Here is a 20,707-nt window from a genome sequence, read left to right on the forward strand (position 1 = left end):
CCTTTAGTAACATGCGAATCCAATAAAGTTCAGCCACCACCATTGCAAGAGTCCGATATTCGGCTTCCATACTTGATCGAGCGACAATACTCTGCTTCTTGGCACACCACGAGGTTAAGCAAGGACCAAAGAAAATACCATAGCCGGTAGTGGACCGTCGATCAGATGGGTCACTAACCCAATCTGAATCACAGTATGTATTCAGAGTTAGAGGACCCTTGCTGCAATACAAACCATGTTCAATGTGCCTTTAAGATAACGCATGACCGTTTTAACAGATTTTCAATGAATAGCAGTTGGAGAATGAAGATGTTGATAGAGTTGGTTGACTGAATAGGCAATTTCAGGATGAGTAAGAGTGTAGTACTGAAGTGCCCCGACTATTTTTCTATAAACAATAGCATCTTCCATGGTTTCATCATGACCAAGAGACAATTTTTCACCAGATACACATGGGGCAGGGTATGGTTTTGCCCCAATCATTCTTGACCGATGCAAAATATCCAGGATATACTTGCTTTGCCATAGATGAAGACCATTAGAGTCTCGAGAGGCTTCAATTCCAAGGAAATATCCTAGGTTGCCGAGAGTTTTGAGTGCAAAATCTTGCTGAAGTTGTTTAATTACAGCTTGAATGAACTTAGGACAGGAGCTACTAAGCAGCAAGTCATCAACATAAATTAGTATAAAGACATATATCTGCCCATGGTGATAAGTAAACAGAGAGCTGTCAACTGAAGAACCTTGAAAACCAAGATCAAGTAGACTATTAGAAAGTCTAAGAAACCACGCTCTTGGGGCCTGCTTGAGGCTATATAGTGCCTTTTTGAGGTGACAGACATGATTAGGAGTAGCAGGATCGAGAAAGCCCTGTGGTTGCTCAATAAAAACTTTTTCTTCAAAATTTCTATGAAAGAAAGCATTAGAAATACTATATTGCAAAATAGGCCAGCCAAAAGAAACAAAGAGACAAAGAACCACATGCACAGTTGCCGGTTTGATTACCGGACTAAAAGTTTTCATAAAGTCCACACCATCTACTTGTTGAAAACCTTTAGCAACCAATCTCGCCTTGTAATGATCAACACTTGCATCCACCTTCTATTTTATTTTGTAAACCCATTTGGTGCAAATGATATTGTGACCAGTGGGCCGAGGCACGAGATCCCATGTATCATTAGCTATCAGTGCATCATATTGTAGTTGCATAGCATTCTGCCACTTCTGAGACAAAACGACTTGAGAAAAGGTAGTGGGTTCAACAATATTAAGCACATTGTTATACGCATGTACAGGATGATTGAAGGCATAGAACATGTGGAAATCAGAAAATTGTTTGGGTCGAATAGAACCAGCTTGGGATCGGGTCACCATGTGATGTTGGGTTGGATTGGGTACCTCAGGAGGTTCGGTTTCGGGCACAATTACAGATAAGGCGGATGCTGTTGCTGGCAGAGGACTTGGTTCAGGTGGATGTTCGGTGTGGGTTGTTGAAGACAAAGTGGGTGACATTTAAGTCAGTGAAGATGGTTCTTCCTCTAGAGGCTAATTAGGCAGTATATTAATTTGAGAGTAAAAGGGTGAAAGGTCAGAGGAGATACCTGGCACAGAGGCATTTGGTGTAGCAGAGGAGGTCCATCCTTTTGTTAGAAAGTTTTGCTCATCGAAGGCCATATTGCGAGAGATGTATATTTTATGAGAGACTAGGTCTAAGCATCGATAGCCGTGATGGTGGGGGGAATATCTAAGGAAAATGCATTGTTTACTCCTGAAGGCTAGCTTGTGATTCGTGTGGGGTCTCAATAATGGGTAACAGGCACATCCGAAGGTCCTCATTAAAGAATACTCTGGGTTTTTCTCAATCAATTTTGCATAGGGAGACATATTAGTCAAGACAGGTGTGGGAACCCTATTAATAAGGTACACAATTGTCATAAAGGCATGAACCCAGAATTTTATAGGTAAATATGATTGAGCTAAAAGTGAGAGACCGACTTCCATAATATGTTTGTGTTTTCTTTCAGCCAAGCTATTTTGCTAAGAAGTATAAGGACATGAAAGGCGTTGATGGATACCACATTTACGAAGAAAAATTTGAAATTGGTTTGAGAGATATCACCACCATTATCACATTGGAGTTGTTTAATCGTTGTAGAGAAACGATTTTCAATAGAAGATTTAAAGTGCAGAAAACATGAGAATACTTCGGATTTATTTTTGAGAGGGTACAACCAAGTGAATCTAGAGTAACCATCTATGAAGATAACATAATATCGATGACCCTTAGAAGATGATATACGAGAGACCCAGACATCAGAATGAATAAGTTCTAATTTAGATAATGTAGTACGAGAAGACTCACCAAAAGGTAATTATTTAGCTTTTCCCAATAAACAAGATTCACAAATAGACTTAAGGTTAAAGGATTCAAAAACAGGTAAATCAAAAGTCTTGACTATATTTTTGGTGACTTGGGAGGAAGGATGACCTAACCTCGCATGCCAAACATCAAGTGTAGTCCGAACACCGAGAAAACCAGCATGAGACCGAAATTTATTAATAGATTTTTGATCAACTTGAATAGGATAGAGACCTCCTTCACTCCGCCCTGCTAGCAACGTTCGTCCTGTGTGATTGTCCTTAACAAAAATTGAGAGCCGGTTAGGATAAAATAGCAGTCATTATCTAAACAAAGCTTATTAATAGATAAGAGATTAACTGCTGCTTGTGGACAATGGAGGACATTTTATAAGTGTAGGGATGAGGAGGATGCATGTAACGTAAGTTTACCGGTGTGCTTAATTTGTAAACATTACCAATACCCACATCTAATTTGTCATCTCCATGATACGGCTCAGACAAGTGAAGGTTTGAAACATCCGTTGTGATATGTTGATTAGCACTGTTATCTATATACCAAGTGTTGTCCTCATGGAGAGAATTGGAATGAGCCGCCATAGCCGCCAATTGTTGAGGAGGGTGACGACCTTGGTAATTATAGTCATAGCAGTGAAAACAGTCAAGTGCCATGTGACTCTTTTTTCTACAAATTTAACAAGTATAAGGGTCAAAATCTTGAGTTTTTGCCCAAGCCGGAATTCTGTTTGGAATGGGTTTGTCAGCTTGAGCAGGTCTCTGAGTCAAAATGGGAGCAGCGTTGGGACGAAGCTGCTGCCAATTTCTATTATTCTTCTTTGGGTTCTTTCCTCCACCGAATGTATTTGCCATCATAGCAAAGTTGATGTGATCATTTTGCACACTTCTCTGGTGATTTTCAAGCAAGGCTTCAAATGCAAATAATTTTGATTGAAAGTCAGTGAGTGAAAGTGACCTCTCACGTTGTGCAAAATAAAACATTGGATATAAAAGGAGTGTATGCTGAGTTGAGTCCTCCAAGCATATGAGAAATCAAATCTTCATCCGTCATGGGCTTTTCCACGGCCACCAATTGGTTCGCAAGGACCTTTGCTCCTTCAACAAACTCAGGACCACTCTTGCCTCCTTGCTGTAGACTCTGCAATTGGCATTTCAGTTGATTCACCTTTGAGGATGAGGGGGAAGCGAAGCGATTTACCACAGCTAACCATGCTTGTCGAGCAGTTTTGAGACCATAAACCAAGGACAGAACCTTCTCCGAGATTGTGGACCTCATCCAAACTAGGATGAAGCAATTTTTTTGATTCCAGATAGTAAATTCTGGATTAGAAGCAGGAGTAGCAATCCCTACAGCAGGTAGGAACTCTTCTAGACATGGTTCTGTACCATCTACAAAATTCAGAAGACCATAAATATCAAGCGCACCTTCAACTTGAGAGGACCAATTTAAATAAGATGATAGCCCTTCAAGCTTCACCGAAACAAATTGAACAAGATTGTTTGGGGGAACGAAGGCTACAGCGAAAGATATTATTGTGGGTAGGATCGGGCATGAGCCAAGTCAGGCTTTGATACCATGAAAGATTTGAAGAGAAGGGCTTGGTCAATCGTACGAAAGCCATATATTCATTCTCTTTATGAACAAAGTCATTTACAGATTAAGAATACATTCCAAATATACATCCTTTGATATAGCAACCATACAGCTAGAGTTGGTGGACTTAGTCAATCTCTATGCTAGCATCCTCCTCTAAAACAGAAACTGAAATGGAGGTTATCCTACAACTGCGCTACATCTTTTGATATTGCAATCATACAGCTAGAGTTGGTGGACTTGGTAAATCTCTATGCTGGCATCCTCATCTAAAACAGAAACTAAAATGGAGGTTAAATGGAAGGTTGTTGTCCAACACCTCTCTCTCCTTGATCTCTCTTATTTTCATATTTAGCCACCGTCTCATCCATCCCGGTCCGTCCACTTCCACCGTCACAAGCTATGACAGCCCTAGCTCATCCTCGACCTTAGTGCCTGATTACCCTGTTCATTAACCCCCTTTACTTCTCCCTCCTCAATACCGGCAGCCTAGAAACCCTTATTTCTCCTCTCCCTCCTCTAGTTTAAAGGCTCACAACTAAGATCCAAGCACTATTATCACTATCTCCTACCTTCTCTTCCCTTTCCTATCTTTTTCTCTCCTTCTATCTCGTAGCCGTAAGATTATAGTTGGTCACCGCTAGCCACCAATCAAACCGCAAAGTTCTCTTGCTTCCCTCTTCTCTCCCTATTTTAGTCCTACTTGCTTATTCTAATTCCAACCTTGTCGAACCTTCGATGCGCCCGGATGTTGGACCAATCTCACCCTTTGTCCGCTACTAGGTCTAGTTAGCATGCAAGCCTAGGTGATCAAATAATGGCCAACTTTTTCTCTATTTCGCTTCTCATGGCCCATGCATGGCCTTGCTACATTGGCATCTCTAAGCCTCACCACCATCACGACTGCTGAATCTTCTGCAACCGGTGGGCCACTGGACCTGTCTTCGCCCTCCTTCCTTATATTCTCTCTTCCTCTTCGGCACCATCACCAATCTCTTTCACCTCACCCACCTCATCAAGTTCAACCTAATAAACTGACCAAAATCGAACCGAATTTTTCAGATCAATTTGAACCAATTTTCATATTAGGTTAGGTCAATTTCGATTTTAGAAAATCAATTTAAGTCGGTTTGATTTCAAAAATATTTCTAAACCAATCTGATCCAAAATGAAGAGTCACTCCCGCAAGTAGGAGGATTCTAGCTATTCAAATATGCCAAAAGTTTCTACCAAACTGTATCCCATTTGAATCAGCATTTTGGGCCTCGGAATATATATTGTATCACGTTAATTTGTAATCTTCGGCATTTCTCAATGTGGATCCATGTCTTGTCCGCCCACACTAGCACCAAATAAAAGTGTAAGTCTGCAATATTCTATAATTTTGATCGCGCTTTAGCAATCATAAATTGACATTAAAGACGGGAGGCCGCACAATAGAGGCGCCTCTAGCTCAGCAGAGAGAAAACATGGAGAGAGAGGAGAGAGAGAGAGATGAGATAGAAAGATTGTGGGAAGCGGCGGAAGAGTGAGGGCTCAGTACCGTATTATTTACTTCCTTCAAAGGGGAGAGAACAGAGAACAAGAGGGAGACAAGGTATAGAAGGGAACGTGAGGCGTCGGCTTTGGATGGACGCGAGAGAAGAAGAGAGTGTAAGAGGCGGCAGGAGCTGGGGTCTCTACGTGATCGTGAGAAACAGGGGATCTTGTCCCCTGTTTTCTATTTCGGTTATAAGGGGAGGCCTGATGCTTATTTGGGCCAAGGTCCAGGTATCACCAAACAAACGAATCCGTTTTTCTTGATATACTTGATATGCCAGAGTTTGACAACAGGAAGGAATAGCTAAATGAAAGGGATGACTGCTGAGAAATTTTTGCAAACTGCCATAACAACCTTGCAAGCAGCGAACCACTAAATTTCTCAATGTTTTTGAGGGAGGCTAGCTTGTGGTTAATGTAGTAGGAATATTGTGAGGACCCGCGCGGGTTTGTGTTTAGTCCCACATCGGTTATTCGATGGGTAGATCTTGAGTACTTATATAAGATCGAAAAATCCAAATAATACCTTCTAGCTAGCCATTTTGGGTGAGGTCCTAAATTGTTACAAATGGTATCAGAGCCGATGGTGGCGTTTGTGATTATATTTGAATGGATTTAAACCCTTAACCTAATGAGGATGTCAGAGGATAGATCTTGAGTACTTATACAAAATCAAGGAATCCAAATAATAACTTACGGCTAGTCATTTTGGATGAGGTCCTGGATTGTTACAAATATAGCCTAAGCTCATCCTCATGGTTCCCCATGATGAATGACAACAAAAATACCAAGTATTGTATATGCAAATGTTTTAAACATGCTTCAACAAATGAACTTCATAGTTCACTAACCAATGGGATCTCTCCATGTTCTTTGTAACCTATTCCTTAATTGGTTTTTGTTTTCTTCATTCCGTAATCGCAAGTACAAGCTCCTCCCATATTGATGAGCTGCCAAAATCAGAATAATAAAAGAGGGCATTCTAGTATGCGAGGCTCCTGCCATTATGGACTCTAGAGAGGGTCCAAAGTATGAGCTTTACCCTCATGTGCAAGAGGCCGTTTCATGTTTTGAACCTGCTACACCTAGGTTATAATTGAACGACGTCACCATTGCACCAAGGCTTACCATTTGCAATATATTAGAACAATAATATACAAATTTAAGTTCCATATTATTCTATGACATTCGCTATGCTGATTGATTCACCAGAATAATATTCAACCAGAACATTCATTATCCATGTGCAAATGAGAAGCAATGACATGTACAGTACAGTGATCAAACCTGAAACGAAACCTCTCTGCCTGTGGAGTATGGACTGCTAATATAGAAAAAATGAGCAGAAATATCCAGTACCAAGGTAGCCGGACAGAAGTGTGGTTAATGAAATTAGGACATCCAAACAAGCACTAGCATTTGATCATTATATATGTTATCCCAAAAAATAGTATGGCTTGAACTAAGACTAATTTACAAGTACGAAATCTCCAGCATCATATTTACACAAGACAAATGGGTATAGTTTAAATTTTGATAATCAATCTAATGTACAAGAATGATTTCCATTTTGCCAAGTAAAGGCTTATGTATCCTTCTACGTAAGTGGCATAGAACTTGATTTTGAATACCGCTCAATCTCCGCCAGGACTCTAGCAGCCCTCCTGCCCAGCCTCTCCATTCTCACTGCGTTGTGTTGACAGCCCAATAAGTGGGATCTTCGCAGCCGATGCAGTAATAATCAGAGACCTCCCTGGCCTGAAATACCTTCTCCAAGATGACAAGAGCAGCTTCTTTCAAAGCAAACTGACCCCCAGTTCAAAACACCCAATATCAGATCAATGGCACCTGCTTGGTGCAAAATTTTGGCTCCTCTATAAGACAATCCATCCTGAACCAGGGTCCCCAATGCTTGAAGGGTCTCATAAGTGGTGGCATCTTGATGCTCTTGCAACAAATTTACCAAGCATGGCAAAGCTTTTGCCTTTAATAGGCAAAAGGTAGATGTCATGTCACATATACCTCCATGCAATTCACATACACTAGGAGGTGATGCCCGGAAACACCAGCAGCCAGTCCTGACTGGTGCTGCGGTAAGTCTACTACTGTTTGAAGAAAGGTTGCCGATCAGGGCTGCTGCTCTTGCCTTGGCTGTTGTGCTTCCAGACTGCAGGATGCTCACAAGCAATGGATAAGCTCCCAAATTTACCACCAGTTGTTGCATCTCAATGTTAGAAGGATCTGTAAACCGGAAGAGGGCCCCAAGCACAGTTTCCTTTGCTTCAGCTGTTCCTATCCTGAGCATGTTCAAAAGAATAGGTATCACATCTAGCTTAATCAAAACTATTAGTAAGAGCAACTTCCGATTTTGGAAGACAGGCTATTAACCCTGCTGCTGCCACCTGCGCATCACTGCAGGTGTCACCCTCGAGAAAGCCAACAAATGTCTCCAGTCTGCTGTCCAGGAGGAAATCTGCTATACCGTCCGGTTCATTCTGGGAGAAGTGATGGATGAGCTTGAGTGCAAGCTCTCGGATATCCTGATCAGGATCTTCGAGCAAGGGAAGCACCAAAGAGACACCATTGGTGGCAGCAACTGTCTTCTCAGCAAGTATTTCTTCAGACTTGCAGATGTTCAGGAGTGAACGTAAAACTGGTTTCCTAATGGTGGGAGAGGAATTTGATTTCTGAAGGATGGCCATCAAGTTGGTTATGATAGGCCCTAACTCAAGACGTGTCCCATTAGCATCTACAAGAAATTCTATGCCATCATCTGAAGAGAGTCTCTCAAGAATTTCAGAGCACTTTGCGACTATAATTGTGGGAGCATGGGAAGAGAAGATATGTTCTATGACAAGAGGAACCCCTCCTGCAGAAGCAACTATCCTTTTGTTGTCCCGACAACTCAACAACTTAGCCAGAGCAGAGAAAGCCAAATCTTTTGATTCCAGATTTCCTGAGGCCATTTTCACTAAGGGAGGTATTGCTCCTCCTTCACCAAGAAGTTTTATATTCTGATCAATGAATTCCGTTTCCACAAGAAATCTTGCCATAGACATTCTCGATCGTTCTGGACCTAAATGGCAAGTCACAAAATATCTTAGACTTATTACCGTGCTATACGAATGCTTACAAACTTTGCATCAAAGAGTTTGATTATGCATTTACAGCAAGCAAAAACCAGCAATAACACTGATTTGCATCAAATGGATGGCCAGTTAAGAGAAAAATGTCACAAAGCTGAAAATAATATGACTTGAAACTTGAGATGTCGATACTTTGAGCTGGTGTGATGGAAGGAACAAACCAATCAAAAGAAGGAAAATCCCTAAAGATTGATAAAGGCTACAAGCTTACTGTCTGGAAAAATTACACCAGCAATGAAGTTAAGCTTCTGGAGCACAAAGTACATAACAAAAGGCTTATGAACCAATAGCAAGCATACAATGTAAGTACGATCGGAGGAGAACAAAGAGACGCAATTTTGCAAGGGATGCACAGTTTAATGTAAGCACTTCTTGAGTAAAAAAAATAAGGGAAAGGGATTTGATAGGTCATGACCTCAAGGGAGTAGCAGATGATATCAGAGCATGCATCATACTGAAGACTTTGGAGATAGAAATCCATTAAATGACATAGTTGATTTCATGATTTCTTACAGAATAGCAATTATGAATTTTACAAAGGTGAGCATTTAACTACTTCCAGACATGGGAAAAATGCACAGCTAATAGATCGCTTAGTCCTAAAAATAGAAAAAAAAGATTAATATGCAAGGATTGAGAAAGGAAGTTTGAAAGCTTCGTATCAGCTAGATGTTATGGATGTATATGCAGTAGGAGCAAGAATAAAAGAGGAAAACCACCAGATGCCCAAGAAACGTATTGGGATCTAGATTAAAACATAAAATGAACAATAGAAACGAACTGTTTAAAGGATATGATGTGTGACTTAATGGCAAATTGGTTTCAAAGCACAGGTAGAGATGTGCTTACAGAATTTAAAGTTAGGTGACATATGTATAAAGAATTTCATTCTGGAATTTGGGGTTCGGTCTATTTATCAAGAAAAAGTTGCCCATCTTTAAGCAAGCAAAATAGATGATCTATACAACAGGTTAGGCCTACAAAGAAGCCGAAAAAGTTGCCCATCTTTAAACAAGAAAATATATAACTTATACAACAGGTCAGGCCTACAAAGAAACCACTTTTTCTTGGACAAGCTAAGATGAGAGAAAGGAAACTGAAAAACATAGATCAAGCTAGGTGCATTAAGAGTAAGGAAATAGAGATGAAAGTTTATCAGATTGGATCAGGTCCTGGCACAATGCAGGGCCTGGTATCTACTCAAATCGAATTAAAAATTTGAACCAACCTGATTCATGTTTATTTGGAACAGATTGGATCAAGTCCGATAATTATTTTCTGACCTAAACCATGCTAAAAAACAGCACTCACATAAACCATAGATTATATTTACCTAATCGTATCCTAAGTATAATATACATGTATTAATCCCGATATATATTATTGGCCCTTTCCCTATCAGCTTAAGCTCTAGAGGTCAATTGGTCAGTTGACATTGTATCAGAGCTAGTATGCATGGTCTGAGCCACACATGAGGGGGGGTTGATTTGTTAAGCTTAATATGCATTGTTGGCCCTTTTCCTATCAGCATAACCTTTTGGGGTCAATTGGTTAGTTAACAGTATGAATACAACAAAATATATCAATATTTATGTGCTGTCAACATCTCATTCTGCATAAGATTACTCAAGAACTGCATCTAAGTCACAGTTAGCAACAAAATTTGATAGTTAAGTACATAAATTTTATTTTACAGTACATTAGTTTCAGATTTGTTCTGGTTTATATTGTGTCTCATATCTATGTCTGGGTCTGTTCATTAAATGCGTCAAGAGTTCCAACCAACCCTGGTCCACATGATCTTCGTTTGAACTGGACTAGTTATTTTCAGGTTGGAAACAGGTTGATCTGATCCATTTGCAGCCCTAGATGAGTTAGGGAAAGACTATCAGACTAAGGCAAGATAGAAAGGCCATTCCAAATATTACTAAATATAGACATTACAAGAGACATATGTTTAGATACAAAACAGTAGACGACAAATGTCCCACTAATGCAACTACAATACTTGAAGAAGTCATAACTTTAAAAAGCATGGTACGATGTCAATATCCTCCATATTGCCGGAAAATTCTTGAACTATTCATGGTATTTTCATTGACCAAATGATTATCTGAATTATTCACAAGTTTATATGAATTATTCTCAGGTTCTAAGTTAAGAAGAATTGGTCAATGATCTGTGAATTTTATGATTTACTGAAGGATTTTTCACAGGTTATTCAAGGAATGTTGATGGTTTAAATGTGCCCTAGTCTAGGCAAAGCACAACTCTTTTATACCATTTTTAGTTAATTTTTCATTTTTTCCTTTCTGTTTTGGAAGAGCCTGCATGCATGCTGACACGGCAGGACCATACCAGCAGGCGACTGACACATGCACAATCAATGGCTTTTAGAACCTAGAGTTTTATTAAAGCAACATATGAAAATAAATAATGGAAAACATCAGGCTTTAGATGGCTAACCATGACAGAGATGATCAATTAGTGGCTTATACCAAACCGCAGGCAGCTGCAGCTGAAATTGCATCATCGTCATCATCACAAAGCTTTGATAAGATAACTTCAGCTTTTTCTTCTGACTCTCTATCGGTACCGTGCAGAAGTGTTACAAGAAAAATATAGCACTGCTTTGTTGCTTAAGTTTCGTACATGTAGATTCCTTCCACGTTGAACCATCTTGCAATAATTCAAAGAGCAACTTAATTGCAGCTTTTGATATCCCTGAGCCACGTACGAGGCAAACAACAATGCGATCAACTCCCCCAGCTTCAACCACTCTATTCTGTTACATTAAATTTATAAATTTACAAAATAAATGAAAATCTGTAACAAGGTTGCTCAATGTGGAAAGAGAAAGATATCTGAATTCATATGAGAACCATGGAGAGGTTCTAATGGGGAAGGTTAAATTTCCCTAACCAATAAATGGTTGGAAAAAAGTTGACTAGACTAAAACATAGGCCAAGAAGCATAATGTCAAACAGAAAATAAGTCTATAAAAGTCTCACAAGTACGTAAATACACATGTATAACTTTATATCTCAGAACATTACCACTATAGTTGTGACAAACACCTCTTAGATCAACACTGACCACTAAAGTCTCAGAAAGCCGTTTGCAAACAGATAAACAATTAGCATGAAAAACCAAGAGCATATGAGAAATAGCTCCCTAGCAGGATAAAATGAGTGTTAAGGGATGCCAGCAAGCATAAGGGTTGGACCACAACAGATGATTACTATAACGAACTGACTATATCTTGGTACAGGCAGGAGCTCGACAAGATCTTACTGTGATCAATAAAAGACTAGAAATAACAGAACAAAACGAATAAACCAAATAGAGCAGTTGAAACTTAAGATAAATCAGCATAGACACAAGAGAATGCTATTAGAAAGCACAACTTATTGAAGATTTTTCCAAGGGGAAATAATGAGTGCAAGAAGTTGTTCCTATGTTTGCCAATTGCTGGAAAATAAATATATGGAGTATCTTCATTAAAAAATGTCTAAAGGCAAGAAGTAGCTACAATGTTGAAACTAGTGGTACAGTTTTCAAGAATAGAATAACATTTGTAAAGATTGTCAGATAGACGTACACTGCATATGACTTTTATACATTCTTGTAACTTGCATATGTTCATTAACTCCTATCTGGAAAAAGAGGATCATTAGTCATTCTAATAGTAAATCAAGATTTATTAGCTCCATAGTAAATTATCATAGGCTCTTCAGCAGAACTTAAATTGCTATTCAAGTTTCATGGCATCAGAGGCTGGAGACATGTTGAGAATCATCTTCTAAACTGAGAAGATTCCAGTTATTATCAAAGGCTTTTTCTAAATAGACTGCCTAATTCATAATATTTAACATGTAAGTACAACTTTCAAAAGAAATATTTGTAAGGTAGTCAGTTTGCATTTTAATACACAGAGATCATTTCAATATGGTCTATGGGTGTAAAGTGGATGGGGTTAGCCTGGTGCATAAGATGGCATATCATCTGCACCATTACAGGTTTATATGTCACTTGCACTTTGTTGTGTTACCTACAATATTCAATAATAAATCTCCACCATTATTTTATCCAGTTATTATATGCCATTCTGTTTCCCTGATGTAAAATCCTGATGATCTTAGTGAAGGTAATACCTCCATTTTGATCCACTTCCATAACATGTTATATTTGAAAAGCTTATGCTTAAAAGCTATAACTGAATGATCATATGCATCAGATATTTAAAAAACTTCTATGAATTAATATGATAATCAACCATGAGATGTGAAATGCTTAAAGAATACCTGAAGTCTTGTTTTCATAACTAAAAGTTATGTAGCTAGTAGAGCTTTTTACCTTGTTTCTAGAATGCCCTTCAATTATTGCAGTTAATGTCACTAATGCTTGCCTTTTCAAATCTTTGTTGTGAGAGCTTCCTACCATTGGCACAATGATATCAATTAGCCCCTCTATAGCAATCCAATCCTTATTCATAGGATTTTCATGGATAACCTCCCGTAGCAGGTCAAAAGCATCTACAAACAATGAATCATTACCAGACTGCAATTTGCCCTTTGCTGACCTAATCTTAAGGCAATAGTTGAGTTCTCTCCACTCTTCAATTGACTGCCTCAAACCAATATTGCTTCTTAGGGTAAAATCCTCAAGAACTTGGCCTGTGTCAGGATCTGTGGTCCGTCCACTTTCAAGCCAGTCTTCGATGGCAGTTCTTTCACATGCAGTTCCAGTACAAAGACTGACAGGGTCAACCATCACCTTTCCTGTTATAGGGCACATGAATGATTTCAGTGGTGGAATGTGCACATCCTGGGTTGCATAGTTCTCTACACTTTGCACCCTGAGCCGATACTGCTGCTCAATTTCTTCTTGGTCAATAGCAGCATCAGCACGAGACAGCAGTTCAATGACCTGTTCCAGAAAGATCTCTTCTGCTCTCTCTTTATGGGCAGCAGCTTCTTCCTTTTCCCTTTTCAAACTGGAAAGTTCTTCATTTATTTCGGATGGCTCAACAGGCACACCTACAGTTCTAGCTATTTCTTCTAGCATGTTATTTGCAAAGCTCTGGTCTCTCTTCCTCTCACGAAGACCTTGATCCAATTTCTCTACAATTCTGAGTTGTGCTTGAGAAGCTTCAAACTCAGCCTTCTGCATCTCACCATGAAGCCTATTCACCCTTTCTGATATATCAGAGAGAACTTCAGTGCTCGCAAGAGATAAAGCAGCAAGAGACCTACCAATATCCCTAGTGACATCCTGTATTTCTCCCACTATGCTTCTACACCTAACCAACAAGTAAAAGCGTGCACGGTTTTTATACTTATCCACTATGTCCTTGGCCTTCTTAACATCATCCTTGAGAAATTCCAAAGCTTGCCTTGCAGCTTGTGTGTCATTCAGTTCTCGAAGCTGCAACTGTTTCAAGACTGGTTCGATGTCATAGAGATACTTTGATAGAGCCTTGAAGCTCTCCTTCTCTATAAGAACATCCCTTGCAGCTGCAGCCGTTGCTAAGACCTGATCTGTCAGCACTGCCAAAATCGTTCCAATCGGTATTAGTTCAATTAGTGTCATTCTGAGATCCTCTAGTGAAATCTCTGTTTAATGTTTTATGCGTATGGTATTTCAGAGATCCAAATCTTCACTAAACAAGACATAAAAAGTCAATTTCCATCCACAGGTAATGTAGCTCAAAAGATTTGATGATCTTAAGTGGATCAGCTTTCCGACCTTCAAGTGATGGTATTTGCCCAAGAAACACCAAAATAAACCATGGGCTAGAAATCAAGTGCCTGTAAGTACAACAGCATTTCATCACTCTGGTAAGTCTTAATCTCAAACCTTGGTGGACAAAACTTCTTTTACAAGGAAGTCTGCCACTAATCAATCAAGAATTTTACAATTTACCCAGTGAAAGCTTCTTGCATCTATTGAGTTTTGGTAAAAATAAATGCTTGGGAATAGTGCAAACTATAAAAAATTGATAAGCTATTACAAAGATCAGACAACTCTATGATTATTTGTTATCATCCATCCATGATAATCTCTCCTAAAATTTGAAAATCCAAAAGCTCATTGGGAAAAGAAATAAACCTTTAAGGGGTATACATTGCTAATCAGTTTAGTAATTCACCTTTAAAAGAACAGCAATCATAGAAATTTTTCATAAGAGAAACATCAGGGTGTGCTCATCTGAGAAAAAAACTTCTCCAGTGATGCCACTCGTGTAGATATAGCTTTCAAATTTATCTACACTAAAGTCAAATATTAAAGGAGAAAAAATCCATCGTACTCAATTTCACAACATTAATTCTGTTTTCAAAAAAACAACAAGAATGAAGTCTTAACCTTAAGTTACATCAATAAGCCTCATAACTTCTATACAGGGCCCCTTATCTTTATCAGATGGGTCAGCTGTATGGATTAGGATATGTTGCAGCAAAGTCCAAGAAGACTCTCAAACTGATGCCGATCCTTTAGAGTCTAGAATAAGTCAAAGAAGATAAAAGGAAACTGTAGTTATAAGAAAGTAGACAACTGCAGAATAAATCACAGCCTACATTTACTCCTTCATAAATGTCACCCGAATCCAAGAAAGGAGGTGGTAGCTAAGTAGGGGTGGCAATCGGGTCGGATCAGATCATAAACGGGTCGGGTCACATGCAGGTCGGGTCAGAAAATCATAAACCTGAATCCGACCTGTTTATTAAACATGTCAGAAATTACAACCTGAACCTGACCTGTTTATTAAACAGGTAACCCGACCCGACCCGTTTAACCTGTTTAATAAACAGGTAACCTGTTTACCCAACCTGACCCAACCTGTTTAACCTGTTTGCCTAACCTGACCCATTTAACCTGTTTAACCTGCCCAACCCAACCTGTTTAACCTGCCCAATCCGACCTGTTTAGACCTGTTTAGACCCGTTTAACCTGTTTAGACCTATTTAGACCCGTTTAACCTGTTTAGACCTGTTTAACCCGTTTAACCTGTTTAGACCTGTTTAACCTGCCCAACAGTTAAACGGGTTAAACGGTTTAAACGGGTCAGACATCTAAAAACCATATCCGACCCAATTAATAAACAGGTTAAACGGGTCGACCTGTTTACGACCCAAACCTGTTTAAGCCAAACCCAAACCTGTTTATAGCGGGTCGAACACGGGTCGGGTTGGCAGGTCGGGTCATATTTTGCCACCCTTATAGCTAAATCCCTTTTGTAAAAAAAAAAAAGAAAAGGCACAAAAATGAAATTAGTATATAATTGTATAGATTGTGTGGTTTTAAAATTATGGTTGAAAGAAACTATGCAAACCAGCGTTGGCGGAACCAGTAATGGGCACCGTACCGGTTGCCCGGCAAGATGAGTCGGTATGGGCCCGTACCAACACAGTAGAAGAGATGGAGGAGAGGGAGTATGAGAGAGGAAATGAGAGAGGGAAGGAGGTCAGTGGAGGGCCGGCAGAGGCCGGCGCTGGTGCGAGTGGCTGAGGCTGCGGCCGAACTCCTGTTTCGTTCGAAACAGGAGTCCGACTGTAAAAAATTTCGCAATTTTTAAGTGAAGTCGGCAAGTCTGCACTTAAAAATCGCGAAATATTTTATGGCCAGACGTTGTTTCGAACAAAACAGGGGTTCGGCCATGACCTCTGCCACCTGCACCAGTGTCGGCCTCCGCCGGCCTCCCTCCCTTTCCTCCGCCCTTCCTCCCCCACTCGCTCTCTCTTTTCTTCTCTTTTCTTCTCCTTCTCCTCCTCCGACGCGGTGTTTCAGATTCTTTGTCGGAACCGTCCCGGTAAGCTGCTGGTACCGCTCGAGACACCCTGAACCGGGCGTTTCGGGACAATTCTGCCAAGGTGCCAACTTTGATATAAATTGATACTCCCCCCATTTTTACTGAGTCTTTGTATGATATTCGAAAGGGTAATATCTATTTAAAAGCCCTTTCAACCTGCTTAAGACGAAACTGATTCAATTTCAATCAGAACACAAGATTTCAGACGAAACGATTTGTATCTCTCCAAAGCATGTAAAACCAGACTACAGATACATACAACAGCCATTATAGTTTGCCTTGTACTTTCATGCAATCCCCATAGTTTTGGATCCTTAGAGTAGTAAGTAGAAGGCTCAAAACTTTTATATGAACAGTCACGAAGGCTCATGAAGATATTATCATTTTTATCTTATGAAATTTTGGCTACTAACTTCAATCAACAGTGTATCATAAATCATCTACATGCTGAAAATTATCTTTATTTTTAAAAAATAGATTTACTAAATCATATTGATGATAATTTTTCTAAAATTCCAAATTTAATAAAAACCTTTATAGCATTGGCCCATTGTGACTTTCGAAAGCAAAAAAACAGTTGCGAAACATCTTGCCAAAGTCTTGCTAAAAACATGCTTTGAAGCAAATATAACTCCTAAATGTTCTGTTTGCAGGTTAAGACAGTTCAATCACTATATCAATAGATGCCTCACATTCCTGCATTTAGTATTTGATAAGGTTGAAGTCATCTCTTCAAATATGTTAGAATCGGGACAAATGAAGACTATCTAAATAACCAATGATCACAAGACCATCAAAGGAGAAAATACATGCTACAAAAGCAAAACCAACTCAATTAATTCAACCATCATAGGCTCACATCACGTCCATTGTAACAACATAGGACCTCACCAAAAGAGGGCTATCTAGAAGGTTATAATTTTGGGGGTCCTTGGCCCTGCTCAAGTATTCAGGACCTCCCCAACACACACCCAATGTGAGACCGAACACACACCTGAATGGTTCCTTGCAACCATACAATAAAAAAACAATAACAATGGATTATGCAAAAAAAAAAATCCAAAATTAAACAAATATTTATATCAAAGGAATTAAAATAAAAAAGAGGATGCCAGAAAATGAAGAGAATCAAATATCCAGATTCACATAAACAAAAGCAAAATTCCATAAAAGACTACTAGCTTGTGTAAATGTTGGAGGGTGGGGGAGGGGAAGAACATTTATGAAATGAAAGAGAACTCAAAAATTCATTCATTCAACAATACCCATCAAAGGAAACAAAATCACGTTCCATAGAGAGGGCAAGCTTTAACTCAACTGAAAAAATCATCATCCTGCCCAATCTCTTGCACCTCTCATGGCTATTATAAAACGAAAGTTTTGTTTTTTTCCATCTTTTTCCTTGAGAGAGCGAGAGAGAAATGGTCTCTCCATGTTCATTTCATTGAGCAATTGAAATGACATACAAGCAACAAAACGAGGGATACAAGAAACAATCTGCACAGACTTGACAAAAAATAAAACCTTTGACAAGAAAAATGCAAAGTCCTACTATAAGATACAATAAACGAGAGAAATAAATGATGGCAGAAGCTCAAGAAGAAACGATCCACAAGTAAAAATTAGTCTAAAACACCGCAAATTAAAGCAAAACATTGTAATAAGCCCAGCTCCATAAAACACATAAAGAACATTCATATCACGGGGGAGAATAAGATCCAAACTTTATATCAATTCCACATACTATTTCTCAAAAATGGTAGTCCCAAATCGAGAGAGAAAGCATTACCGATTCCACTCCTTCCACCCACTTTGTTATAAACCCATCCATAGACATAGAGCCCCAAGCTCAAGTATTAAGTCGCCCAGTAGAGCTCATTAGCGATTGCTTTAGAACTAAAAAAAAGTATCTCAGAGAGAGAGAATGAGAGGGGGGGAGATTTCAGAAGACCGGGAGAAGAGCAGACCTGGGAAAGGCTTCCAGAGAGAATTTACGCGGAAAAAGGGAGGAACTTGTGTCTCTTTTTTCGACGAGTTTTCGAGGAAGATGGCTGTGAAGAAGTCACGGGAGAGACGACGGGACCTATGAGTCAAGTCTTCTCGTGGCCCTCGGGTGGTTGCCGTCGGAAGTCTTTTTGTGACCCATATATTTATGCTTGAATGCTGTTTGCAGGCCCTTTGCAGAGATTTCAGAAGACTGGGAGAAGAGCAGACCTGGGAAAGGCTTCCAGAGAGAATTTACGCGGAAAAAGGGAGGAACTTGTGTCTCTTTTTTCGACGAGTTTTCGAGGAAGATGGCTGTGAAGAAGTCACGGGAGAGACGACGGGACCTATGAGTCAAGTCTTCTCGTGGCCCTCGGGTGGTTGCCGTCGGAAGTCTTTTGTGGGCCATAAATTTATGCTTGAATGCTGTTTGCAGGCCCCTTTGCAGCGGTAATCTTCGAGGAAGGCTTGGAGTCCAGCATCAAAAGTCAAAACACACGCACACACGCTTTTTAAATTTTTTTTAAGAAAAAAAAAGTATGTAATAATCTCATCTAAAAAGTATTTTTATATATATAAAAAAATAAAATATATTTTTAGAAATGAGAAGATCTAGGCTGTATTTAGCATAGCTATCAATTGTTTTAAAAAAAATTAAAAATAGAAATGTACTTCTATCTTCTAAAATTTATGACAACATAAAATACATTTGATTTTTTTTTTAACAAAGCAAAGAGCCACTCGACCATGGTAACGTTGAGAGGCAACGCCGAAAGGAGCTATTGCCCTCCTCATTTACTCTTCTTAAATCATGATCTTGATACTCAAGAGTGCCGCGGCCAAACATAATAGCGCGACGGCGTATGTGACATTCATTTCGACTGACCTAATCTACGAGAGACTCCTGCTATCATTGGAGTCAGACCAAGCCATTCTCTTGGCTTCATTCACTCTTTTTCAGAAGGCACCCCTCGTTGCCACTATCTCCGTCCATGGCCACTGCCCTTTATTCCTCCATCGGATGGCTCCACCTTGACTCTTATATCTTTTGCGGTGCTAATCTGATCTAATAAAATAGGGAGAGAGGCCTTGAGAACATCTGGTCTAAAGGCAGTGCCTAGCGATGCATTGAGTGAAGGTATGGGGTTCTATGTGGTGGGCTGTCAGGTTACGTTTGGAAGAATTTTGTGGGGTTCTCATTTTTTTCCTTTTTGTCTCGAGCAAACATTGTAGGAGGGTGGAGACTCCGTGACCTAGGTGACACTCGGTTGGGTTTCGGTGGTGGATGGCTGGAGGGGTCCTATGAGGACTCCGGTCGTGACATATTTACAATGAAGGGAGAGGAATTAGGTTTTTGGGACGGCGAAGGGGAGGAAGACATCAGTGGGAAGGGAGGAGATGGCGGCGTAGGATGAGTGGATGCAAGTGAGGTGGAGGGCAGTGACACGGATTTCAAAAAATCTTAAATAAAAATTTTGTATTTTCATATTTTTTTCAAAATAGTAAATTTTTTAAATAAATAAAAGTAGAATAACCAAACAATTTTTTTGCAGCAAATTTCATCTCTTTGTAGAAAAACAAAAATTACGAAATAGAACCCTAGCTCCTAGCTCTTATTTTCTCTTTTTCACAATTCAAAGCAATATAAAACACTTCTAAATAGATCCACTATTTGGTCATTCCAAGTTGATGCACGCATAAACCAACGTAGACGTTAAAGCTTATTTAACTCGGTCGATGTCGCTGGTAAAGTTTTCGGAAGTCGTTGCTGGTGACTTATGTGGAATCCCGTTCGCACACGTTTAAAATCTACCATTTTGGTAGATTTGGTGGATAGTAGAATGCGCTCCGATTATTTCAAAAAGAAATCCTGGAAACGGGGTAAAATAGTGAAATGGGGAAAGCCCAAAGGTGGAGACAAGGGCAATTTAGCTACAAAAGGATGCGCGGAGGCCGAAGAAAGAAATAATCCTACCAAGAGATTCCACCTCGTTGCTCGCCGGCATGGGTACCATTTCAATACCACCATCACTCCAATTTCCTCAATCATGGGATGATGTTTGGTTGGAATAGGACATAATCATTTCGCAAATTATATTTGTTTCTTGTTTGACTATAATTTTTTATGCTTATCTAGTCAAACTGAATGTGATGTTTAGAATAATTTGAAGGGTAAGATCAATTTTTGGAAAGGATGAGTAATTAATATATTTACATTTATCAACTCTTACTCATCTCGTATTCTTTTGTCAGTATTAA

The 20,707-nt window shown here is 39.5% G+C and overlaps 1 pseudogene; it reads right to left on the bottom strand.

Moving 5' to 3' along the window:
- Positions 1–6,901: 6,901 nt before the first annotated feature.
- On the bottom strand, positions 6,902–18,866 carry LOC120103666 (annotated as a pseudogene).
- Positions 18,867–20,707: the final 1,841 nt, after the last annotated feature.

Source organism: Phoenix dactylifera, unplaced genomic scaffold (genome assembly GCF_009389715.1).
Source record: "Phoenix dactylifera cultivar Barhee BC4 unplaced genomic scaffold, palm_55x_up_171113_PBpolish2nd_filt_p 001002F, whole genome shotgun sequence".
Classification (NCBI taxonomy): domain Eukaryota; kingdom Viridiplantae; phylum Streptophyta; class Magnoliopsida; order Arecales; family Arecaceae; genus Phoenix; species Phoenix dactylifera.